Source organism: Canis aureus, chromosome 1 (genome assembly GCF_053574225.1).
Source record: "Canis aureus isolate CA01 chromosome 1, VMU_Caureus_v.1.0, whole genome shotgun sequence".
NCBI classification, from domain to species: Eukaryota; Metazoa; Chordata; class Mammalia; order Carnivora; family Canidae; genus Canis; species Canis aureus.
In genome coordinates this window covers 120,051,187-120,077,373 of record NC_135611.1, presented here as the reverse complement: position 1 = coordinate 120,077,373, position 26,187 = coordinate 120,051,187, and the positions used below count along the sequence as shown (strand labels likewise).

Genomic DNA, 26,187 nt, shown 5'->3' with positions numbered 1-26,187 from the left:
AACACTTAGTTGGATTTCCAGGAAACCGAGAGGCCCTCTTCAACTTGTCCCTGCCTTTACCCCTCTGGGGGCTGGGACACAGGGCCTACAGGACGGATGCCATCACTCCATTTCTGCTAACGTGATTTCTAGAGAGAAACCTGTTATCTCCAAACTGTGGATTTACTGGGGGGAAATGCTTTTGTCTTTTTCTTTTCTTTTTCCTTCTGAAAAGTATGTTTATGCAGCTATGAAGTGGCCAAATAATACTGCCGGCCTCCCGCTTCCTCCCTGCCTGGGTCTCCTTATAGAGGAGCCCGCACCCCATATGCTTGGGGACCCTCAACGATAAGAGGATGCCAGACCCCTGTGCTTGGGGCAGGGCTGTGGGAGGCGCCCCCGGGGCCTGAGTGGGCCATCCCAGGCCCCACTCTGCCGCCCAGCTTCTGTTGCCCACCACAGCAGGAGAAGCCCGGGGAGGAGAAAGGCTGGTGGGAGCCCTGACCTCGAGGGCAACCCAGAAAGAAGGGTTTGGCCAGAAGGTTAGCCCCTGCGTTAAAGAGAGACCGTCGGGTGATTCTGTGCATGAAGGCCTCTCGCCCTCCTGCCCATTCCTGCAAACAACCCTGGATGCTGCATCCAGGACAGAATCAGGCGGCGCCCGCAGAGAGCCTGGCCCCTCTGCTTGGTGAGCTGGGGTCCCCGCTGCGAGGAGGGGTCGCTGGGGAAGTCGTCTGACCCCGCCTCCGTGGGTGCGGGCGGAGGGAGCGTCGCCACTCACATTGTGGGGGTCCATCCAGAGAGCTCGCATTAACCCCGGTGCGTTTTGGGGCCTGGTTAACTAGCGGGGCCGGTGTTCTTCTGACTCGGGAGATGGCTGGGGGCTGCGTAAAAACCACCGTGGTTTCTCCCCACTTTGCCGATGCCTCTGATGCAAACTTAATCCCGTAAATGGCTGGTAAAGACAAGAGCTGAGCACGTTTTCCAGGTAAGGGACACCAGCACTTTACATCACCGTGCGAAGCTGGGGGTGTCCCCTTGCTCCCAGTGCCAGCTCCTCAGCTGGGGCCCCACACCCTCCAACACCTGCCAACAGTCGTGGCTCCTTCCCTCATCCAGGGCTCGCCAGGGTCCTAGACCACAGGCCTACACATGCTGGGCAGAGTCCAAGGAACCGCCAGGCACAGCCCCTGCCCAATGCCGGCCCTCCAGCTGCTGGAAGGGTCTTTACCACTAAGGGAAATGCTGATCCCCAGTGGGGTCTCTGGCCTGGCGTGCGCTGGGCTCTTCTGTCCAGTGGTCAGAGAGCAGGAGAGCCAAGGATCTGAGACCTTTTGTCCCCCATCCAGCACTTCCTTCTGTGCCCTCAGTAAGTAGGAGGTATGAAGGGAAGGCAAGACGGGGCCTGCAGGCAGAGGCAGGCCGTGGCACAGACGGCGGTGACCCCTCGCACCCCAACCCCTTCAGCCTTGCAACCCGCCTCTTCCCTCTGGGCCCCGGAGAGCGGGGCAGGCAGGCAACCCACACCAGGCGTCACCGTTGCAGCGTCAGGCCAGGTTCTTGAGCACCTGGGCATGATGGATAAGTAGATCCCTTCCAGGCCGATATTCCTTGATTTTTTAAATAAAAAATATGAAATATGTAAAAACAGAAACAAGTTCGTGTCTATTTCCAAACCACACAACTTCGGAGGCTTGTTTTTTTTTTAAGATTTTCTTTATTTATTCATGAGAGACACAAAGAGAGGCAGAGACACAGGCAGAGGGAGAAGCAGGCTCCATGCAGGGAGGCTGACGTGGGACTCGATCCCGGGACCCTGGGGTCACCACCTGAGCCAAAGGCAGATGCTCAACCACTGAGCCACCCAGGCGTCCCTGGAGGCTTATTATACCAATTAAAAGGTGGATCATAAGTAACTCGTTTGGGGACATCTGGGGGAGTTTTTAAAAAGCAACATAAGATTGAGGGCAATTAGTAAACTAATGAATCTCAACGAATTCCACAGTAGCTGATCCTCTAGAAAACATCTTGGGGGGCTTTGCACAGTTTGTTCTTTGACGCTCAGAAAATACAAATTTTGAAACTGCTCCTCTGACCACTTGCTGGTTCCAAGGCCTATACGTGGCTGGGACTCCGTGGGGGGCCCGGTCCCAGGCGGGCGCACCCTTTCCTCAACCTCTGGAAATATCCGGGAACTCATTCATCTACTAAAAATAATACTGAGAGGCGCCCGGATGGTTCAGTTAAAAGTCAAACTCTTGATTTCAGCTCAGGTCACGGGCTCAGGGGGGTGGGACGGAGCCCAGTGTGGGAGCGCGGAGCCTACTTAAGATTCTCTCTCCCTCTCCCTCTGCCCTCCCTCCCCGCATGTGCTCGCTCTCTCTCTCTCTCTCTCTCAAAAAATAATAATAATACCTGAGATGAATGGCCTTTGCAGGAATTATCAGCTAAAGGAGATGTGTGTTTGTGCTTTCCAAAGCCTCTTTTATCTACGTGCTTCTGCATCCCCCCCGCAGAGCAGCCCTTGGTTTCAGGGGGCGAACAAGGAATGTGAGCCAGGTCACCCCGGAGCACAGACAGGAGAGCCAAGTCCGAAAATTAAGGTAACTCAGGAGAAGGGCACAGATCCAGACGCTCCGTCTTCACAAAGCGAGACACTCACAGGGTGTTTGTGTAGAGCCAGGCAGCCCACTGAAGCTTTCCTTGTCTCGTGCACCTGTTTGGCCGCCCGTAAGCCTCTGTTCTGCGTGCACGTGTGTGTGTGTGTGTGTGACCCGTATGTCACAGACACATGCACATGAGCACACCCAGGGTCTACATCGTACACCCAAGCTCAAGATAAATGCTCGTTGGGGAAGAAGACAAATGGCTTTGCCTACTTCCTTTGTGAATTAAAAATCCTACCCCTGGGGATCCCTGGATGGCTCAGCGGTTCGGCGACTGCCTTCGGCCAAGGGCGTGATCCTGGAGACCCAGGATCGGGTCCCACGTCGGGCTCCCTGCATGGAGCCTGCTTCTCCCTCTGCCTGTGTCTCTGTCTCTCTCTCTCTGTCTCTCTCTGTCTCTGCTGAATGAATAAATAAATAAAATATTAAAAAAACATATTTAAAAAAAAAAATCCTACCCCGGGTCTAGTCTCCAGCAGCCCAAGCTGAGAGGCTTGATGTTTAGAATCAGTGAATCAATCAGCAGGCATTTATAGAGTACAGGCTACGGGGTTATGACGCCTTCCTGGAAAGATGAGCATTTATCGCTTTGTGTTTCTTTAATTGACGTGGGTAATCCCAGCCTGTTGTTTCCATCCTATTTCTCCTCCAGACCCAGCAGAAGAAGTGTGTGTCTTGAAATTGTGGCTTTATTGCTATCAGTACGTACTGGGCGGGGCTGTTTTGTCGGATATATTTTAATTGCAAGCTGGCTGTTGGATTTTCCCTGTGAAATGATCCTGTGGCAAAGAGAGTCTTCACATGTTTAATTAATGATGATTTAATGCATCTTAAAGAATTGTGAATTCGGTGATTTTACAACCACAGCCGATCGTAGTAAACCTACTGTTGTGTAAGAAATAAGGGATAGGGATCCCTGGGTGGCTCAGCGGTGGAGCGTCTGCCTTCGGCCCAGGTTGTGACCCCGGGGTCCTGGGATCAAGTTCCGCGTCCTGCATGGAGCCTGCCTCTCCCTCTGCCTGTGTCTCTGCCTCTCTCTCTCTCTCTATCATGAATAAATAAATTAATTTTTTTAAAAAAAGAAATAAGGGATAGGTTTCTCCTGGGTAAAGCATTTCAGCCTGACCCCAGGAGGAAACAGATGTGGGGGGGCTTCTGGGGGACAACCCAGCCCGCAGGTTGCCCTGCGCCGCAGCATCACGCAAGAGACAGGTGGGCCCCCCTGGGAAAGAGCATGTGCTGCTCCTCGTTGTTCAGAACCAGTCCTGGGCATTATGCTGTGTGTCCCCCGGGCCGGGAAAGTGGCTTCAGGACCCAGAGAAAGCCCAGGCTGTCGTCTGGGTACCTGGACGGAGGTGCGCATCTGGAGGGTCCACCCCGAGCCACGCGGGGAGAACGGCACCGGGGCGTGGTGACAGGGCTTGGGGCCATCTAGGAACGAGGCTGTGGCCACAGGGCTTATTAGAAACAGCAACTGTCTCATGGCCCTGGCACTGTCTGCTTACTCATTCCCACGGGAGGCTTCCAGATGGTCCATGTGTTTATTCGCAGCCCACAGTCTTACAGACCAGGGTCACTGGCTCACCACGCCAGCCCCTCTTGCCGCATCCACACCCCGTTCTAGTCCGCCCAGGGGGCTGCTACCCTAGCTGTAGGCTGGAGCCAGCCCCTGCCGGCTTGTAAGAAACAACTGTTAGATTTTCAGGGAATTGGGGAGCTGGTTGTTAAACACAGACATCGTTAAAAATCAAATTACAGGGCAGCCCGGGGGGCTCAGCAGTTTAGTGCTGCCTTTGGCCCAGGGTGTGATCCTGTAGACCCGGGATCGAGTCCCACGTCGGGCTCCCTGCATGGAGCCTGCTTCTGTCTCTGCCTCTCTCTCTGTCTCTCTCTCTCTCTGTCTCTCTCTCTGTGTTTCTCAGGAATAAATAAATAAAATATTTAAAAAAAATCAAATTACATGAGCGTACAATCAAATAAACTGCGTCAAGATGCAAAGGGAAGAACTAGCCTGGACGTCCCCCCTGGTTATTTTACTACGTTTTATGGAGTTATTTCCTCTGGATGTTACTTACGACTCTTTTATCTGTGGGAATATAATAAAATTATAGGTGTGCTAGTGGACATCTTCCCAATTCAACTTCCAGGGCAGTGACTTCACATTGGTAGCCTGAACTTGGCCTGGATGGGTGCGTTTACACCGTAAAAAGTGCCAAAGGAGACAAATCAGGGTTTCTTTGGTTTGTTTGTTTGAAGAGCCTTTGTCCACACATCCTCCAGCCTGCTGGGTTTTTGGAGTAGCTCTTGTGGGCCAGGAGCCGAGCTGGTGAGCGGCAGAAAACACTCAGAGCAGAGCAGGTGGGCTGAAGAGACGCTTAGAGTGTCAAGAGGCAGCAACGGGCGGGAAAGCCTGAGAGCTTTAGACGACCTGAGCACAAGGAAAGTAAGAACAGAAAGTTCCCTGGAGCCTTAGGTGCAATGGAGTGAAGCCCTCTGCCCCAAGGAGTAACAAACAGGATGCCCTAGAGAGAACTATCACGGCTGCTGTTGAGGAAAGGGTGCCCCGACCCTATCCCCACCCCCTGCAACCCCCTCCCCCCCACCCCGAGACACCACTAATGTGTCTGTCTACACCCAGACAAAGCAGACTAAGAAGGAAGGAGGCTGGAGAAGTTGTGGGTAAGGGCACAACGGGGTTGCCCTGCAGCAGAAGCTCTTACCTGATGGAGGGAGGAGCTGGGGACAAAGCACCATAGACTGGGTGGCTTCGACAACAGGAATTTGCTTCTCACAGTTCTGAAGTCTCCAAGTCTAAGATCAAGGTGTCCATGGGATTGGTTTGCTCTCTCTTTGGTTTGTAGATGGCCATCCTCTCCCTCCGTCCTCGCACAGCATTTCCTCCGTGTGTATCTGTGTCCTGATCTCTTCTTACAAGGACACCTTTTATGTTGGGTTAGGGTCCATGGAATGACCCCATTTCACCTTAATTATCTCTTTGAAGGCCCTAGTTCCAAATACAGTCACATTCTGAGCTCCTGGAAGTTGGGACTTCAGCCTATGAATTTTTGGAGGACACAAACCAGTCAACAGCCAGGAGTGTCCGAGGAGGCCCTAGAGGCAAAGGTGGGATCCTGGGGGCCAGGTGAGCGCAGCCAGCCCTGGGATGGAGGGCCTGGGGGACTCTGGGCTCCTTGCAGCAGGCACTGCATTGTATCTGCCTTTGTTTCCAGAACGCCCAGCACTATAGCAAGCACTTGGTGGCTTTTCAATAAAATGTTTCTTGAAGGAGTGAATGAATGGGCATGTTGACAGAGAAAGAAAAGGAATCTCCTTCTTGCTACATTTTTTATGGACAGAGGACAGTCCTTCCGGTAAAGGTAAAAAAAAAAAAAAAAAAAAAAAAAAAAGACAGGTAAGGGTCTTCTTCATTTCCTTTTTTTTTTAATTTGTTTTTATTTAAGTTCAATTTTCCAACATATAGTATAACACCCAGTGCTCATCCCATCTCTTCTTCATTTCCTTCAAGGTTGGTTCTCTTTGGATCAGACAGGTGAGGAGTAGGTCCAAACTCCATCGTGGCCTCCAACCATCTGTACTCAAACCCCAAGAAGCAAGGCCCAGATCCCAGAGCTCTCCAAAGACTGAAGGGAGGTCACACAGCCTGGGAGGAAATAACGTATTGGGGCAGAGCCATAGAGAAGAGAATGCAAAGTCAAGATTAACACATCTAATGAGACGTAAGACGTCAGCTAGTTTCCACACCCATGTATTGTCACTATTCACTCATACGTTACCATCTTGTGGTGGCATCTTCCAGTGCATTTCTATATTTGTGATGTTTTATAGAGTGGGGCTCCCAAAGAGAAAGCCCTGGGGGTCCCGGGGGGGGGGGGGGTCTTAGATTGGTCCTGCCTGTTAGCTTTCCAGCTGCGGAGGGAGTTCTAGATGGAGACGCGGCCAAGGCCCTGCCCTCCACCCCAGAGGTCACCTCCAGAGAAGGAACTGCCATCCCAGCCAGTGGCCACGAAGGCTTGAGGGGAGATGCTTCTGAAGTGAAGGGCTCCGCAGCCGGCTCTAGATGACAAACTCTTTTCTAGATGTTTCCTGTTGGCCCCCATTCCCACCTGCCATGAGGACAGCCCCTCTGTGGGTTTTCCCTCCTAGGACCCGTTTCAGAATCCGGTCAGTTGATCTGGGAAGGAGATGACGGGGCCATCTGAGTGTTTCAGAAAAAGGCCAGCGTTTTCCTCCTCCCAGGGAGGGGGAGCACCGCGTGGGGAGCACGTGCGCACGGCTTGGCTGCAGCAATCGCCCCAGACCCTGGCATCTGACATCAAGCTTAGCTTTCAGGGCCCAAAGGGGGCTTGAAAAAATGCCATTCCGTGTACCGCATGCGATTGTATGCAAAATAGGCCTGCGCTGAGCAAAGAAGCATCAATATCTATTACTTAGGAACAGATGAGAAGGCGCATCGGCAGCTGCGAGGCAATCAGACGAAACCCCACTCCGTTGTGTTTCGTGCCTTCGGATTTTTTTTTTTTTTTTTTTTTTTTTAATGGGCCAACCTCTCCTTCTGCCTCTGGCAGCCTGTGATTGTCAGTAAGTGCGGTGGTCACCTGCCCGCCACACGTCGCCTCCACTGTTTGAGATCGAGGCCGGTAAACTGCTGGAAAAGAACTTCTGGAGACACAGCCCTGAAATGTGGGGGGAGCAGCGTGCCCCCCCCAGGAGGCCTGGCCGGCTCTGCAGCCCGAGCCCGGCTCCCTCCGAGCGGATCCGGGCATATGGTGCCATAATGGAGCATGAATTTACAGCCCCGGAGATGTACGAGGGAGATTAAAGCGTCATCTGTAAGGACATACTGCGCGGCAGAAAACAACAATTATTGCATTTTCTGCTCCGGAGGAGAGCGCGGTCCCCTTGCGTGGAGCGCGGGCTCCCTCTGCCGCCGGCTCGGGCACCGGGGCTCCCAGCAGCGGGAGGACGGCGACCGCAGCCTGGCCTGTCGCCCCTGCCTCCCTGGGCCCTGGGCCCATCAGGCGGCTTCCGAGACCTGGACGCAACAGCAAGACCCCGTGGAGCCGTGAGCGGTGCTGGCCGCGCCACCTGTGTCCCGAGGGACACACGTCCCAGGAGTGGTGACGTGGTCCCGAAAGTTGCCCGCCCACGGTGGCTCCTCTCTGCCCTTCTGGCTGCCCCTCTTCTGGGCTCTGCGTTGTTCGGGGGCAGCTGGGTCCTCTGCACCGAGGACACTGCACCATCCAGAAGGCTTGTCCCCTTCCCCACGTCGGGGACCCGCCCGTGCACCCGGCCACCCCCACTCCCAGGCCCCTACCCAGAGCAGAAAAGTTTTATTTTTTTAACTAATTTATTTCAAGTCATCTGTCCACCCAACAACGCGGGGCTCTGACTTAGGACCCCGGGATCAGGAGTCGCCAGCCAGGGGCCCCAGGGGAGCGGAAACACTTGAAAGCCACAGCTGCAACTCTGATGTGTCCGTTTCGGCTAAACAAAAAAATATATGCTTAAACGCCAGCTGTTTCTGTCACCAAGGGGTAAGTGACAGACCATAAACCCCAAGGCCCGGAGACAGACTGGGGTGGGGAAGTGGATGAGGCGCAGGGAGGGGGTCCCACGTCGTAGTCTTCCAAACGGGGGCCACACCTGCTCCCCTGACAGCCATCAACCATCCTGAGCAGAACAACTCCGTCTCTGATGGTTTGGTCATCTGCATGGTCGGCGTCTCAGATTCTCTGATTTCCCTCTTCAAGTTCTTTTTTTTTTTTTTTTTTTTTTTAATGATAGAGAAAGAGAGAGGCAGAGACACAGGAGGAGGGAGAAGCAGGCTCCATGCAGGGAGCCCGACTCGGGACTCGATCCCAGGACTCCAGGATCACGCCCTGGGCCAAAAGCAGGCACTAAACCGCTGAGCCACCCAGGGATCCCCCCTCTTCAAATTCTAAGGGCCGCGCTAATTTCCTTTCAATTAGTCAATAGAGATGCCATGCGTGTTCACAGACTCCCATTATTTTACTGGGTTTAATTAGGTGCCGGGTGGCGGGGAAGCGGGGATACTTGCTGTTCTCTGGGGTAAGTACGCTGATATATGACCACCTGTTCTCACCCGCAATCTGCATAGAATAAAGGTTCAACTGTATTTCCGATGGTGTCCCCAGGAGTGTACATTCGTATTTTGTACCATTAACCTTGACACTTGGAGCATTTATTCATTTAGCAAGGAAGTGGCCACAGTCATCCAGATGAGAGAAGAAGGTGGCTTGGCCACGGCACATGGTGCAGGAGGTAGGTGGGGTCAGATCCTGGAGAGATTTTTTTAAAGCAGAGAACACAGGATATTCAAGTGAGTTGGATGTGGGTGAGACAGGAAGAGAAGAGTCAAGGTGACTCTAAAATCTTTGCTGTGCAATTATGGGGGTGCCTTTTTGTTTTTTTTTTTAACCTGGTTGCAAGGTGGTGCCATTTACTGAGAGAGCCAACAACGGAGGCAGTAGAGTCTGAAGAAGTCAAGGATTTGCTTTGCCCATGTTGACTTTGGATGCCTGTTTGTTGGACATCCTCATGACAAAGCTGAGTGGGCAGGTGGATGTCCCAGCATGAAGTTCCAAAGGAAGGTGGGGCTAGAGATGGGATTTGAGACTCACCACTGTAGCTGGCAGGGGGTGAGCATACAAAGCCTGGGGCAGAGCCCTGGGGTACCTCACAGAGTCAGGAGGAGGAGCCAACTAGATCCAATGAGGCAGAAGCAAGAGGAAAACCAGGAAGACAAGGGGACAGGTATTTTGAAGAGCAAGGGATCCCCACCTGCCAAAAAAAAATGCCAATGGGCTGGAATTGTGGCAGTGACTCAGAACATAGCAATTTCAGAAAATCCTGATTGGAATGGGTTTAAGAAAAACATGAGACATGAAGAAGTAGAGACAGCAAATATAAACGACTCTCTCTCTCCGGGAGTTTTGCTCTAAAGCGGAGCAGAAGAACCGCACCACGGTGGGAGGGATTTGCAGCATCAAGGGAGGTGTTTTGTTTTTATTATGGTACCATATACATAAAATTTACCATCTTAACCATCTTTAAATGTACAATTCTATGGTGTAAAGTACATTTACACTGTTGCGCAATCCATCTCCAGAATTCTTCTCATCTTGCAAAACTTAGACTTTATGCGCACTGAAAGCTCCCGTGCCCTTCTCCCCTCCGCCCCTGAAAACCACCAATCTACTTTCGGTCTCTATAAATTCGACTACTCTAGTGTATCAGTCTGCTAAGGCTGCGATAACAAATTACTCCAGGCAGGGGGGCTTAACCAATAGAAACGTATCCTCTCATTGTTCTGAAGGCTACGAATCCACGATCCAGGTGTTGGCAGCGCCGGTCTCTCCTGAGGTCTCTCTCTTGGCTTGAGGGTGGCTGCCTTTTCGCTGTATCCTTATAGGGTCTTTCCTCTGCATGCACGTATCCCTGGTGTCTCTCATTCTTGTAAGGACGCGAGTCATACTGGATCAGGACCCCACCAATAGGACCTCATTTAACCTTGACTTTCTCTGTAAAGAACCTATCTCCACATGTGGTCACACTGGGGGCTACACTTCAACACAGGAGTTTAAGGGGGACACAATTCAGTCCAAAACATCTAAGTGTCTTTTGTAAGTGAAATCATACTGTAGTTATCTTTTTGTCACTGACTTATTTCACTGAGCATAATGTCTTCAAGGTTCATCCATATTGTAGCATGTGTCAGAGCTCCCTTCCTTTTTACGGCGAAATATATTCCCATTGTATATACATACCACATTCTGTTCACCCATTCATTCGTCAACGGACCCTTGCATTGCTTCCATCTTTTAACTATTATGAATAATGTTCCATGAACATGGGTACACAAATATCTTTTTGAGAACCTGAATTAAAATTCTTTGGGGCATATACATAGAAGTGCCCTGCTGGTTCACATGGTAATTCTATGCTTAACTTTTTGAGGAACCACCATACTACTTTCCATAGCAGCGGCATCAGTTTATGTTCCCAACCAACAGTGCACAAGGTTTCCAATTTTTCCACAATCTCACCAACACTCGCTCTCTTCTGTTTGTTTTTTAATTGTAGCCATCCCAATGAGAGATGGTGTCTTATTGCAGTTTTGTATTTCCCTAATGGTTAGTGATATTGAGCATCTTTTCATGTGTTTTTTGGCCATCAGTAGGTCTTTGTGGAAATGTCTCCTCGAGCCCATTTTGGAACTGGGTTCTTTGCTGTTGAGTTACAGTTCTTCATAAAGTCTAGATATCAACCCCTTATCTGATGCATAATTAGCAAACATTTTCTCCCATTTTGTAGATTGTCCTCATTCTGCTGACAGTGTCCTTTGATGCACAGATTTTAATTTTGGTGAAGTCCAGTGTATCTATTTTTGTTACAGGATTGCAGGGTCCTTGTCTCACAGAATCAAAGAATGAATCCTGCGGATACAAAAGGGTGAAGTGAAGTGAATGTTTATCAAGTGAACGTGAGAACAGAAAGGAAAGGAAAAGCTCTCTAGAGCAACAGGGGTCCCGAATGGGTCGCCACTGAGGGCTTTTATTTTTTTTATTTATTTATTTATTTATTTATTTATTTATTTTTTTTTTTTTTTTACTGAGGGCTTTTAGTGGCAGTCTTTTATTGAGAACTGACTGGGAAGCTTGTGGCCTTGAGATTCTTGTGCTATCTTGGTTTGAGCAAGGACTCTTGATAACACAACGATTTGATTGTTTGAGGTTTTGACATTTTCTGTGATAACACTGTAGCCACCAAAGAAAAATACCCCCTAACATCTGGGGTCAGGTGGTCTGAGGGTTGTTCACTCTTTCAGAGCCTAGTCAAGGGCCCCTTTCTTTCCCTGCCTATACCATAACCCTTTTCTTACTCATTTTTACTTTTGTTGGCTGTGCTTTTGGTGTCATATCTAAGAAGTCACTGTCAAATCCACTATCTTGGACCTTTTCCCCTAAATTTTCTTCTAAAAGTTCTATATAGTTTTAGCTCTTACGTTTGGGTCTTAGATACACTTTGAGTTGATTTTTGTTATCTGGATTAAGGTAAGGATAGGTTTATTGTTTCGTGTTTTTATCTTTTTTTAAGATTTTATTTATTTATTCAGGAGAGACATGGGGAGAGAGAGAGAGAGAGGCAGAGACACAGGCAGAGGGAGAAACAGGCTCCATGCAGGGAGCCCGACGTGGGACTCGACGCCGGGACTCCAGGATCAGGCCCTGGGCTGAAGGTACGCTAAACCGCTGAGTCACCCAGACTGCCCCTGTTTCGTGTTTTTAAAGGAAGATATTGTAGAATGTCTCGGAGCTGATGGAAATGATCTAGTAGAGAGAAAAACCATGTGCAGGAGAAAGGGGGATAATTGTAGAAGCAAAGTTCTGGAGTAGGTGAGAAAGGCTGCCATGAAGTGTTTAACAGAGAGACTCCTTCCCTGACCACATGTTAATCAGGCTCCTCAGAGCCCTCTTTTTCACTAGGTCTTGACCTTGGCTCCCATCCTGTCTTTGGCCTGTCCAGCCCAGCCTTGGCAAAGAATCCTCCTAAATCATCACCTACCCAGATAACTTACCAAGTTTCTCATCTCCCACCCTTGCTGTCTGAACTCTGGCCCTGCCTTTAGCAAGAATCTCATTGGGCCAGTCTAGTAAAAATCCCCTACCCTCAACATCTCTCCTCTTAATAATTGTCCATCCACTGACCTCCTCACACTGCTCCTTGGCCATAAATCCCCACTAGTCTTTTTTTGTAGTAAGGGTTGAGCCTGAATTTGCCATAATCCTTCTTACCATTTTAACAAGTATCAGAATTATTTTTTCCCTAACATGTTCAGGGGTACCTGGGGAGCTCTGTCAGTTAAGTGTTCCACTCCTGATTTTGGCTCAAGTCACAATCTCTGGGTCATGACTGAGCTCCTCGTTGGGCTCTGTGCTCAGCACAGAGTCTGCTTGTCCCTCTTCCTCTACCGCTGCACCCACTCATAGTTGCTCTCTTTCACTTTTTCTCTCTCTAAAATAAATAAAATCTTTAATATGTTCAAATAAGCAGGTTGGTCTAAGTAGGGGTTTGAATAGTTCACCCACTGCTCTGGAAATTAGCTAGTGCACAATCCAGAAAAATAATTAAGAAGCAGTTGGAGATCCTAAGAGAGTAGGGAAGATGCATGGTCAATGGAAGAGGAATTTAAAAGTTCCATTAACTGGGACAAAGAAGGTTATTTAAACAAAATAGAAAATGTATATCTACTAGGTATATCTACAAGGTAAGTAAGAATATAAAACTATTATAAAAACAAGGAGAAACCTATAGAAACACAATACAATGGTAAGAACTTTCAATACTTCTTTAGTCTTTGGTAGATCTCTAAAAAATCAACAGATATATAGAAGATATAAAAAGCTTCTTGTTTTGTATGAAAGTTGTCTATAACCAATAAAGAATAATTATTTTCCAATCCCATAAAACACTCGTCAAAATTAATCATGAATAATATCTTAGGATTTTAAAGAAGCCCGCATTCTCTGAATCCAATGCCATCAAAAAACAAACAAACAATAGTTACAAGAATTCAACCCCTTGAAATGTTACAATCTTCTGGTGGGCCACAGTATTTTTCAACAAATATTTCCAGTATTCCACTTTCCAGACACAGAGCAGGACTGCACTTTGCCCCCTTTGATGTCAGGCACAGTCTACTGATTTGCTTTGGTCAGTGAAACATGGAGAGAAATGACGGCATCATTTTGGGTGGATACTGAAGGGGACAGTGAGCAGTTCACCAGGTTGTCTCTGCCATGGCAGCTGGTATCACCAAGATAGCAGTTGCCCCAGTAGCCTGGGTCTCAGAGTGGGGAGACACGAAGCAGAGCCCCTAGCCAACCTCAGTGAAAAGGCGGAATGAGCAGGAAATAAACTTTTGTTGTTTTAAGCCATTCAGATTTTGAGATTTTTGTTACTACAGCATGGCCAGTCCATCCTAACTGCCGTGGACCTCCCAAGTGACTTCTCAGCCAAGGGCATCAGAACTGCAAGTTGGAGACCAGAAAACGGGTCTTATTTTCAAAATGATGGACTGAATACTCGGTTCTTCTCCTCTCCCTCCTGAGACCCTACACAAACAATAGTAAGGAACTAAATTGGGAACACATGTGTAATGACAAAGAGAACAGAAAGTTGTCCATCTGGGGAAGAGAGCTTTAAAAAGTTTCTGCGACTCTGTCAAGCTGATAGAGAAGGGATAACAGATGACACACCACAGAGGAGATTGCTGATCTTTCCTACAAAATCCCAGAGCACAGGACAGAGGATGCAAAAGACTGGGTCAAAAACAAGGGGGTTGCTTGAAATACTGCCTTAAATAGTCCAGTCCTCTCCCTTCCTCTTGTTGAGAATGCAGGGCCACAGAACATCAGCTCCACAAATGAAACATCAGAGAGTTCCTCCATGAAGAATTTTAGTAGCTCCAGAAAAAAAAGGGAAAGAAAAGTTCAAAGAAGAAAGAAGAGAAAGAAGGGAGAAGGAAGAAGGAAAAGACAGAAAAGGAGACGGATGTGTATTAGTTTGGTAAGGGTCGTCATTAAAAAAGTTCCACTAAAAGAAAAAAAAAAAAAGGAAAGAGAACTAATTCAATAAACAGATAAAATAAATATATTTTTCTAGTTATTATCATAACTATATTCAATATTATTTTATTCAAAATCAAGAACAAGACGTTATGTAAATGGTTCAGAGAACAAGAAAAGGCTCTTGTAAAATAAAAAGATAATGCTGAGGGACACCTGAGTGGCTCAATCAGTTAAGTGTCTGTCTTCTGCAGGTTGTGATCCTGAGGTCCTGGGATCAAGCCCCACATCGGGCTCCCTGCTCAGTATATATCAAGTAGATGATATTTTATCTATATTTACTTACTGAGTGTAATAATCGTATTCTAGTTATGTATGAGATGTCTTTGCTTTTAGGATATATATATATATACACATAGGAGTGAAGTGATGTAATATCTACAAAGTACTTTCAAATGTTGCAGGAAAACTCTGTGTGTATATCTGTGTATATGCGCGCACACACATACATCACATGTGTGTAGACAGATAAAGCAAATATGGCAAAGTCTTAATCATATAGATTAGTAAATCTATATGACAGGTACATAAGTGTTCTTTGTACCTGTCATTCCATTTTTTAGATTTGCTATTTTTCAAAATGAAAAGTAAGGAATTTTTTAAATACTACCAATACATAACAAAGCTAGAAAGGAAAATATCAAATAATTTAATTTTATTTAATAATTCAAAATAGTTTGAAGGGAAAATTATTTTATCTAGACTTCTATAACCAGCCAAACAGTCAAATGTAAGATTTAATTCAATATTCAGACATATAAAAACACAACGAATTTACCTGCCATGCTTTTTTTTCATAAAGAATTACTTGAGGATGTGCTTCAAAAAATGAGGGGTTGAACCAGGAAAGAAGACAAGGAATCCAAGAAACAGGATACAACCCAAGACAGTAACAAAGGGAAATCCAGAATGACAGGTACACACCAGGCCTAGAGAAAAACATGTCCAGATTGAAGGAGAAGGAGGAAAGCCTTTATAAGACAGGTCTCTGATAATAAGGGCGGAGCCTATGAAAATATAGGATGGAGAGTTTAGAAAAGAAATGTTCAATTTGCTTTAATAAAGAAAAACAAAGGACACCCCTAAGTTCATTGCAGCATTATTCATGATAGTTAAGAAATGGAAACAATCCAAGTAGCCACTGATAAAGAAAATGTGATATACACCCCACACACAGGAATATTATTCAGCCATAAAAAAAGAAGGAAAGCCTGCCTTTTGCAACAATATGGATGAAACTTAAGGACATTATGTTAAGTGAAATAAATAAGATTTAAAAAAAGACAAATACTTCATGATTTCACTTGTACATAGGATCTAAAAAAGCCAAACTCATAGAAACAGAGTAGACTGGTAGTTTCCAGGGGCCAAGGGGTGAGGGAAATGGGAAGATGTGGCCAAAGGGTACAAACTTGCAGTTATAAAATTAATAAGGTCTGAGGCACCTTGGCGGCACAGTTGGTTAAGATTTTGATTCTTGGTTTTGGCTCAGATTGTAATCTTCTGGTTGTGGAGATCAAGCCTTGTATCAGGCTCCATGCTCAGCAAGGAATCTGCTTAAGACTCTCTCTCCTTCTCCCTCTACCCCAACCCCGTACTCTCTCTGTCAAATAAATGAGGAAATCTTTTCAAAAAAGTAGTTTAGTTCTAGGGATCAAATGTCCAACATGGTGACAACAGTTAATAATGCTGTGTTATATATGTGAAAGTTGCTAAGAAAGTAAATCTTAAATATTTTCGACACACACACACGTAATTATGTGAAGGGATGTGTTAACATCTTATTGTAGTAATTATTTCACAATATATACCTGTAGCAAATCACGTTGTAAGCCTTAAACTTACATAGTGTTATACATCAATTATACTTCAATAAAGCTGGTGAAAAATACTTTGAAAAATAATAGGCAAAGCTTTAAAAAAGAGAGAGAGAAAAAAAAATAGACACAATTAAAAACTACAGCAAAAGCAAAAATTTGACCAGGAAAAGAAATAGCATGGTACACTACATGGCTCTGTGTTGAACAACATTTTAATCATTACTGAGAGAAACAAAATGTGTCACTACAAAAAAAAAAATCAATGAAACACAAAAGAAAGTCATGGAGGCAATAACAAAATTTATAAGACATACATAAAACAAATAACAAATGCAAAAGTAAGTGCTAAATAAACAGAATTCGCCTATAAGCGTCTTTAAAAGACTCACATTAGATCTAAGGACATAAGTAGGTTGAAAGTGAAATGATAGAAAAATATATTCTATAGAAATAGTAACCCAAAGGGAGCAGGAGTGGCTATCAGACAAATAGACTTGAAGTCAAAAACTGTCACAAGAGACAAAGAAGACCATAAGACAATGAAAAAAGGGTCAATTCACCAAGAAGAAATAACAATTATAAAAATACATGTGTCAAACATTGGAGCTCCTAGATATTTGAAGCAAACACTGACAGAAAGAGCTAAGAACAGTAGAAGACTTCAATATCCGACTCTGAATAATGGAAGTAACAATCAGATACAAGATGAATAAGAAGACAGAGGACCTGAACACTATAGACCAGTTGGGCCTAACAGATAGATACAGAGCGCTCTACCAGCAACAGCACAGCACACATTCTTCTCAAGTGCACAAGGGACATTCTCAGGATAGACCATAAGTTAGGCCACAAAACAAGTCTTAATACATTTTAAAGACTGAAATCGTAAAAATATCTTTTCTGATCACAATGGAATGAAACTAGGAATCAATAGCAGAGGGATAACTGAAAAGTCCACAAATATGTGGAAGTTAAACAACATACTCTTTAGCAACCAATAGGGCAAAGAATAAATCACAAAGGAAGTTAGAAAATATCTTCAGACAAATAAAAATGAAAAGACATCATATCAAAACTTATGGGATATAACAAAAGCAGTCTTAAGATAGTGATCTATAAAAAAAAATTTAAAAAAAGATAGTGATCTATAGCCATAAACACATTTAAAATAAGAAACATCTCAAATCAACTCAACACCTTAATGAACTAGGAAAGAACAAACTAATCCCAAAAGCTAGCAAAGGAAGGAGATAATAAAGATTATAGCAAATATAAGTAAAATAGAGCAGAGGAAAATAATAGAGAAGATCAACAAAACCAATGGTGCGCTCTTTGAAAAAAAAAATCAAAATTTAAAGACCTTTAGCTAGACTAACTAAAAAAGAAGAAGACTCAAAGAACTAAAGTCAGAAATGGAAAAGGAGACATTACAGCTGATTTTAGGGAAATAAAAAGTAACATCTGTACACCAACGAATTGAATGATCTACATGAAATGTTCAAATTCCTAGAAATACACAATCTACCAAAGACTGAATCATGAAGAAAGAGAAAATCTGAATAGACCAATAACTAGTAGGGAGATTGAATCAGTAATCAAAAACTTCTCAACAAAGAAAAGTTCAGGATCACAGGGTGGATTTTGACAAACACTTAAAGAAGAATTAAAACAAAGGTTTCTCAGACTCATCCAAAAACACAGAAGAGGAGGGAGCACTTCCTAACTCATTCTATGAGGCCAACATTACCTTGAACAAGCCAGATAAAGACACTACAAGCAAAAAAACAAAAAACAAAAAAACCCAGAAAACTACAAATATCAGGGCCCCTGGGTGGCTCAGTGGTTGAGCATCTGCCTTTGGCTCAGGGTGTGACCCCGGGGTCCTGGGATCAAGTTCTGCATCAGGCTCCCTGCGAGGGGTCTGCTTCTCCCTCTGCCTATGTCCCTGCCTCTCTTTTGGTGTCTCTCATGAATAAATAAATAAAATCTTAAAAAAAAAAAAACCTACAAATATCCTATACAAATACTGAAGCAAAAATCACCAACAAAATAGTATCAAACAGAATTCAAGACCCTATTAAAAGGATTCTACATTATAATCAGGTGTGATTTATTCCTGGAATACAAGGATGTTTCAGTATATGAAAATCAAAGCAATATACTATGACAACAGAATGAAGGGGGTAAAAATCCACATCATTAGCTCAATTGATGTATAAAAAGCATTTGACAAAATTCAACATCCTTTCATGATTAAAAAAAACATTCAAAAAACTAGGAAGAGAAGAAAACTACCTCCACATAATGAAGGCCATATATGAAAAACCCACAGTTTTTGGTGAAGCCATTCCTCTATGATCAGGAACAAAACAAGAGCTTGCTTCTATTCTATCTGTTTCACATAGTACTGGAAGTCCTAGCCACAGCCATGGGGAAAGAAAAAAGAAATTAAAAAAGCATCCAAATTTGAAAGGAAGACGTAAAATGATCTCTGTTCACAAACAGCATAATCTTATATGTAGAAAAACCTAAAGTTTCCATTAAAAAAAAAAAAACACTGGCAGAATTAATAAATTCAGCAAAGTTGCAGGATACAAAATCAACACAAAAATCAGTTTTGGGGCACCTGGGTGGCTCAGCAGTTGAGCACCTGCCTTGGGCTCAGGGTGTGATCCTGAGGTCCTGGGATCGAGTCCTGCATTGGGCTTCCTGCATGGAGCCTGCTTCTTCCTCTGCCTGTGTCTCTGCCTCTTTTCTCTGAGCCTCTCATGAATAAATAAATAAAAATCTTAAAAAAAAAAAAAAAAGAACTTCTATAACTTGGGGCACATGGGTGACTCAGTTGGTTAAGTATCTGACTTTTGATTTCAGCTCAGGTCATGATCTCAGGGTCCTAGGATGGAGCCCTGCATTGGGCCCCACACTCAGCACAAAGTCTGCTTGAGGATTCTCTCCCTCTCCTCCTGCTCCTCCCCCTGCTCCAGCTCACTCTCTCTCTCTCTCTCTCTCATTCTCTCACTCTCTCTCTTTCAAATAAATAAATAAATCTTAAAAAAAGAACCTCTACAATTCAATAACAGAAGAAACAACCCAGCATATAAAATGGACAAAAGACTTAAATAAGCATTTCTAAAGATATACAAATGGCCAATAAGCATGTGAAAAGATGCTCAACATCACTTTATTTTTTTTTAAGATCTTATTTATTTATTCACGAGAGAGACACACACACACACACACACACAGAGAGGCAGAGACCCAGGCAGAGGGAGAAGCAGGCTCCCTGCAGGAAACCTGATGTGGGACTGATCCTGGGTCTCCAGGATCGCACCCTGGGCCGAAGGCAGGGGCTAAACCGTTGAGCCACCCAGGGATCCCAACATCACTACTTTAAATGCATATCAAAACCACGATGAGGGCATCTGAGTGGCTCAGTTGGTTGAGTGTCTGCCTTCTGCTCAGGTCATGATCCCAGGGTCCTGGAATCAAGTCCCACATCGGGCTCCCTGCCCCTCCCCCTGCTTGTACTCTCTCTCTCTCTGTCAAAAATAAATAAATAAAATAAAAAAAACAATGACGAGATACAACTTCATGTCCAGTGGGATGGCTATTATTCAAAAATAAAAGATAATAAGTGTTGGTAAGAATGTGGAGAAATTGGAATGCTTGTGCATTGCTGGTGGGGATGTAAAATAGCACAGCCACTGTGGAAAACTGTACAGCAATTCCCAGAGAAAACTAAACATAAAATCACCATATGCTCCAGCAATTCCTTTTCTGCATATATACCCAGGAGACGTGAAAGCAGGGACGAACAGATATTTGTATTTCCTATCAGCAGCATTAATCACAACAGCCAAAAGGTGGAAAGAGTACAAGTGTCCACTGACAAAGGAACAGACAACTAAAATGTGATATATATGCAGAATGGAATATGATTCTGCCTTAAAAAGGGCTGGAAATTCTGACACGGGCTTCAACATGGAAGAGCCTTGAGGACATCACGCTAAGTGAAATAAGACAGTCACAAAAGGACAACTATTGTTGAGGTGTCTGGAGTAATCAAGTGCCTAGAGACAGATCGTAGGACGGTGGTTGTCAGGGGCTGGGAGGGCAGGGAGTGCAGAGTTAGTGTTTAATGGGTATAGAGTTTCAGTCAAGAGATGAAAACCTTTTGGAGATGGTGGTGTGAAAATCAATAAGGGGAAAGGTCTCTAAAATGGAGCAGCCTGGGTGGCTCAGTGGTTTAGCGCCTGCCCTCAGCCCAGGGCCTATCCTGGGGTCCCAGGATCGAGTCCCGCATCGGGCTCCCTGCATGGAGCCTGCTTCTCCCTCTGCCTGTGTCTCTGCCTCTCTCTCTCTCTCTTTCTCATGAATAGATAAATAAAATCTTAAAAAAAAAAAAAAGAGGTGCAGGGGGGCTGGAAGGGGTGGTTACAATGAGGAGCCTTACATTCAACATCAATTATAGGAAGAATTGTCCGTTATGGACCCCAACAGAAGAATCCTCAACAAGAAAGAATTACCAATCACAGGCCCCATCACAAAAAGATGTCCACTGCATCTCCTATAAGAAATCAACCCCCTGCAACTCAGCCAATGAGAAACCACCATCACCCTGGACTCACGTTTTTCTCCAAATGGGCTTTTGTTCAAAACAACCCCTCCCAACTGCCTCCTTCTTCTCCGTAAAATAAGATCCCTCTCCTTTGTTGGACTTGCCAATGGTTTTGCCAGAGCTTGTTTGTCCCAAATTGAGATTCTCTGTTATTCCCAAATAAACTCATTTTTAAAAAGGTTTTAATTCTTTGTTTATTCATGAGAGACACAGAGAGAGGCAGAGACATAGGCAGTGGGAGAAGCAGGCTCTCTGTGGGGAGTCCGATGTGGGACTCGATTCCAGGACCCTGGGATCACACGCTGACCCAAAGGCACACTCTCAACCACTAAGCCACCCAGGCGCCCCCCCAAATAAAGCCATTTGTGCCGGTAAGATAACTAATGCTTTTATTGTTAAGGTTAACAGCAGTGTGAGAGTACTTAAGGCCACTGAATTATACATTTAAAAATGGTCAATCTGGTAACTTTTATGCTATGTATCTTTTACCACAATATTTTAAAAAGAGCAAAAGAACTGGAAAAGCTATTTTTAACTTTTAGAATCAACCTGTAGACAAAACAAAAAGACTTCGCCACGACTGCAGATCAGAATATCAATAAGATGTAGAAATGCAAGTACAGATAATAGAAGCTGAGAATGTACAAAAAAAGATGTGAGCTTACAGGAGGGTAGAGATGTTAATATCTTCATTTTTCAAGCTGAGAGTGAAGAGACACCATCTGTCCTTGATGGAATAAGAAATAGAAAGTGTAAGTATATTGCTTAAGGATACAACAATTACCAACTTTAGAACTAAAACTAGTAATATGTGTACAAAGAAACTAAGAGGGAAGGAACACAGGGGTTCTGGAAATGTGTTAAATCCATATCTACCACGGGATGAGATCATTTGAAAATGCCTGAACTATATAAATTAAGAAATAATAACATAGGTAGGTTATTTAAATAGATGGCCTTTTAAAAAAGATTTTATTATGTGATGGGACGCCTGGGGGGCTCAGTGGTTGAGCATCTGCCTTTGGCTCAGGGTGTGGTCCCCGGGTCCTGGGATCGAGTCCTGCATCAGGCTCCCTGCATGGAGCCTGCTTCTCCCTCTGCCTGTGTCTCTGCCTCTCCCTGTGTGTCTCTCATGAATAAATAAATCTTAAAAAAAAAAAGATTTTATTATTTGAGAGACAGAGAGAGAGAGAGTTAGAGAGAGAGCACAAGTAGGGGGAGCAGCAGAGGGAGAGGGAGAAGCAGACTCCTCACTGAGCAGGGAGCCTGACACGGGGCTCGATCCCAGGACCCCGGCTGGGATCATGACCTGAGCCGAAGGCTGATGCTTAGCCCACTGAGCCACCCAGACGCCCCTCGGGGGCGGGGGGAACCTTTTAACTCACGTCCTGATCCTGCCTTTGCCTTCTCCCCGCTGTTTGCACAGCCTCAATGGCTCTCTTGTCGTTCCTTCCACATGTCCGGCATGCTCCTGTTTCGGGGCCCTTGCCTTCCAGTTCCCTCTGCCTGGAATACGCTTCCCTATAGCTTCATGGTTCTCTCTCCTCCTTTAGGTCTCTACTCAAAAGTCACCATCTCAGGGCGCCTGTGTGGCTCAGTCAAGCATCTGTCCCTTGCTTCCGGCTCAGATCCTGATCCCAGGGTCCTGACCTCAGGGTCATGAGTTCGAGCCCTATGGAATCTGCTTGAGACTCTCTCTCTCCTCCGCTGCCACCACTTGCATGTGCACGTGCTCTCTCAATAAATAAAATCTTTATTTTTAAAACTATTTTATTTATTTATTCATGAGAGACACACACACACGGAGAGAGAGAGAGGCAGAGACACAGGCAGAGGAAGAAGCAGGCTCCATGCAGGGAGCCTGATGCGGGACTTGATCCCGGGACCATGGGATCACGTCCTGAGCTGAAGGCAGATGTCCAACCACTGAGCCACCCAGGCGCCCCTAATAAATAAAATCTTTAAAGAAAAAAAGTCCCCCTCTCAGTGAAGCCTTCCTTGACACACCATTCCCTAGTCCCACTTACCTGCTTTAGGTTTTCTCCAAAACATTTCAATTATCATCCAATGTGTGGTGTCTTTTATTTATTTACATATTTCTTCTGTACCCCTGCCCAGGACTTTGTAAGGAGGGCTGGTGACGCTCGCCCGTCCCTATTCTTCTCTGTACATACTGGTGCTTGGAGCAGGGGCGTGGCACACAGGAAGCAGGCACTCAGTAAACAGTTATTAAAAAAATAAATGAACGTACTACTAGAAAGTACACCTCGGGAGCCACGCTAGAGGCCAAAGCGCTTACCTTTGAGGATCTGAGACTGGGTTGTGTAGGAGTGGACCAGAAATAGCTGCCTCTCCTTATATACCACTGACTTAAAAAAATGATATAAATGTATTATTTGATCAAGGTTTAAAGAAACTATTATTAAATCAAAACAACAGAAAAATGGTTCAGGGCATCGAGAAAGAAAAAAAAATGAGAACACTAAAAACGCCGTATGTGGGTGAAAACACCAAAACTTTACCGACAAATTCATTCCTTCAATGTACTCATTATTTTAAAAGGACAAAAATAAATAGAGCACCTGAAGGAACCTGAGAGGAAATAACAATGAAAATATAAAAAAAGAGGTAGAAATAAATATAAAAATAGGGGCATCTGGGTGGCTCAGTCAGTGAGGCATCTGCCTTTGGCTCAGGTTGTGTGTCCGGGGTCCGACGATAGAGCCCTGGCATCAGGCTCCCTGCTCAGCGGGGAGGTTGCTTCTTCCTCTCCCTCTGCACCCACCCCCATCCCGGCTTGTGCTTGCGCTCTCACTCAAGGAAATTAAATCTTTAAAAAAAAAAAAAAAAGACATAAAGATAAAAATAGAATGTAATCAATTATAAAAGAATACTGATGAACTGAGTTCTTCGGAGAACAACAGCAAAATATAAAAATGGCGAGAAAGCATAATTAGGAAAAATAATAATGCAAATAAATGAATCAACAATTCCTAAAAATAGACAGAACCAGATGTGATAGCTATACATTTTTAAAATGTGACACCCCGAGCACGCTGAAAGAATGGTTCTCCAGAAATTATCTTGAGAAGAAACAGAAAACCTGAACGAGCTGATGACCCCAGAGAAAAATGAAAAGCTGTCGCAGTGATGTAATTCCAAGAGGGGTCCCACTCAGATGGAGAGTCCTCTCATCTCCCCACGAAAGTCACAGAACTCCAGGAAGGAGTGATCACGGGAGTTCTGTGGTTCTTTTTTTTTTTTAAACTTTAAATATCTGCTCCATTGGGAATGCATTTTAGATTTAAGGAAGGTGCGAATGCCTGTCTGCTGATTCCGGTCCGCTCACTTCCTCACGGGTGGGTGCCACGCGGGCCCAGCTGGGGCTGTGTCCTCTGAGCCCGGGGAGCCAGCGGAATCACGGGAGCCTTTACACCCCCCCATCTCCCAGATGGCCTACAAGGGGGCTCCACCGTGACACCCTCAAAACTCCAGACTCGCATTTTTATAATCTTTTATAAGATTTTATAATCTCCCCCCTCCCTTAATTCTTTTAAGATTTTTATTTTAAAGATTTATTTACTTTGGGGAGACAGAGAGAGAGAGTGCCCGTGGGTGGGCACAGTGGGGAGGGGCAGGGAGACAGAGTCCCAGACTCCAAGATCACCACCTGAGCCAAAACCAAGAGTCCCTGGCGGAAGCCACTGCGCCACCCAGGTGCCTCTAAAGATCTTTAATCTCTACACCCAACCTGGGGCTGGACCTCAGAGGGTCGCTCCACCGGCGGGGCCAGCCGGGTGCCCTCTCCCCCCTTAACTCTTGCCTGTTTACATCTTAGAGAAAAGGCCTTCATTCGCGTGTAAATTCAACATCTCTAACCAACAGTCTCATTCGAAAGACGCGGGTTCTCTCTGAGCAAGAACTGAGATTCTTCCGGGCTAATGATGTTCACCGCAGCAGTAGCCACAACGGCCAAAAGTGGAAAAACCCCAACCGTCCATTTAGTTTGCATGAACAAAAAGTGGCAATGGCATTTGCTTTTTCAGCCCTAAGAAGCAATTTCTAATGGAAAGCAAAGGACCTAAATAATGCAGGACTCCACTTAGATAAAGTAGTCAAAATCCTAAGAGGTAGAAACTGAGGACTCGTTGCATTGAACGGGTATAGTTGCAGTTTGGGGGATGAACAGAGTCTAGAGACTGGCTGCAGGACACTGTTCACTGAACCACACGCTTAAAAATGGTTAAAATGCTAAGTTTTATATTTTGCCTCAAGAGAAAAACAAAACAGCAGGTGGATAACCTGCAGGAGTCAGGGGGTTAGAGGCCGAGCCTTGCACAGCGGCCCCCTCCGCACACTGTGCCCCCACCCGCGGGGCGCAGCTGCTCCTGCGAGGTCCTCCGACGGCCCGAGTGACCGTGGGGCGGAGAGCGGCGGGGGTGGGGGGCTGTGTGGCTGCTGTGGGTGTGAGCTGGGGCAGGGCGCGGGGCCTCCCTGGGGATCCGGGTCCGTAGGGCGGGGAGGACCGTGGGGACCGGGGTCCGTGGGGCGGGGGCGTCCCTGGGTTATCGGGGTCCGTAGGGCGGGGGCGTCCGTGGGTATTGGGGTCTGTAGGGCGGGGCGTCCCTGGGTATCGGGGTCCGTAGGGCGGGGAGGACCGTGGGGACCGGGGTCCGTGGGGCGGGGGCGTCCGTGGGTATTGGGGTCTGTAGGGCGGGGGCGTCCGTAGGTATTGGGGTCGGTAGGGCGGGGGCGTCCGTAGGTATTGGGGTCTGTAGGGCGGGGCGTCCCTGGGTATCGGGGTCGGTAGGGCGGGGGCGTCCGTGGGTATTGGGGTCTGTAGGGAGGGGGCGTCCCTGGGTATCGGGGTCGGTAGGGCGGGGGCGTCCGTGGGTATTGGGGTCTGTAGGGCGGGGCGTCCCTGGGTATCGGGGTCCGTAGGGCGGGGGCGTCCGCGGGGATCGGGGTCGGTGGGGCGGGGGGTCCGCGGGGCCGGGGGCGCTGTCTGGAACTACACAGCCTCCGGCCCCGCACGAGCCCCGGGGATGCCGCGGGTGGGGGGGGGGGGTCGGCGTCCGTCCGCTTCCCGGTGGCTCCCGGGGCCCGGCGCGGGCGGCCGCGGTCTCCCCACCTCCACCTCCCCGACGCCCCGAGCCGTCCGGAGCGTCCAGCTGAGGTCCCCGAGCTCCCGCGGCCTCCAGGGCAGGCGGAGGTAACGCGAGCGAGCACGCAGCGCCCCCCGCAGCCTGCACCTACGGCTACACCTGCGACGGGGCCCGTTTGCAGCCGACCGTCGTCCCGCGGGGCGAGAGCAGCAGGCCCGGGGGCGCGCGGGGTAGCAGGTGGCGCTCGAGCAGCCCCGCCCCGGGAGCCCCGCCCCGGGAGCCCCGCCCCGCCCCGCCTGCGATCGCGCCCTCGGGCCTCTCCCGGCGCCC

At 46.7% G+C, this 26,187-nt stretch overlaps 1 long non-coding RNA gene across 1 annotated transcript; it reads right to left on the bottom strand.

Annotated features, from left to right (window-relative positions):
• Positions 1-9,060: 9,060 nt before the first annotated feature.
• On the bottom strand, positions 9,061-25,300 carry LOC144288649 (uncharacterized). Its single transcript, XR_013356604.1, has 2 exons — positions 21,418-25,300; positions 9,061-11,122 (listed from the first exon to the last, which is right to left on the bottom strand). It is a non-coding gene; the product is annotated as an uncharacterized LOC144288649 (long non-coding RNA).
• Positions 25,301-26,187: the final 887 nt, after the last annotated feature.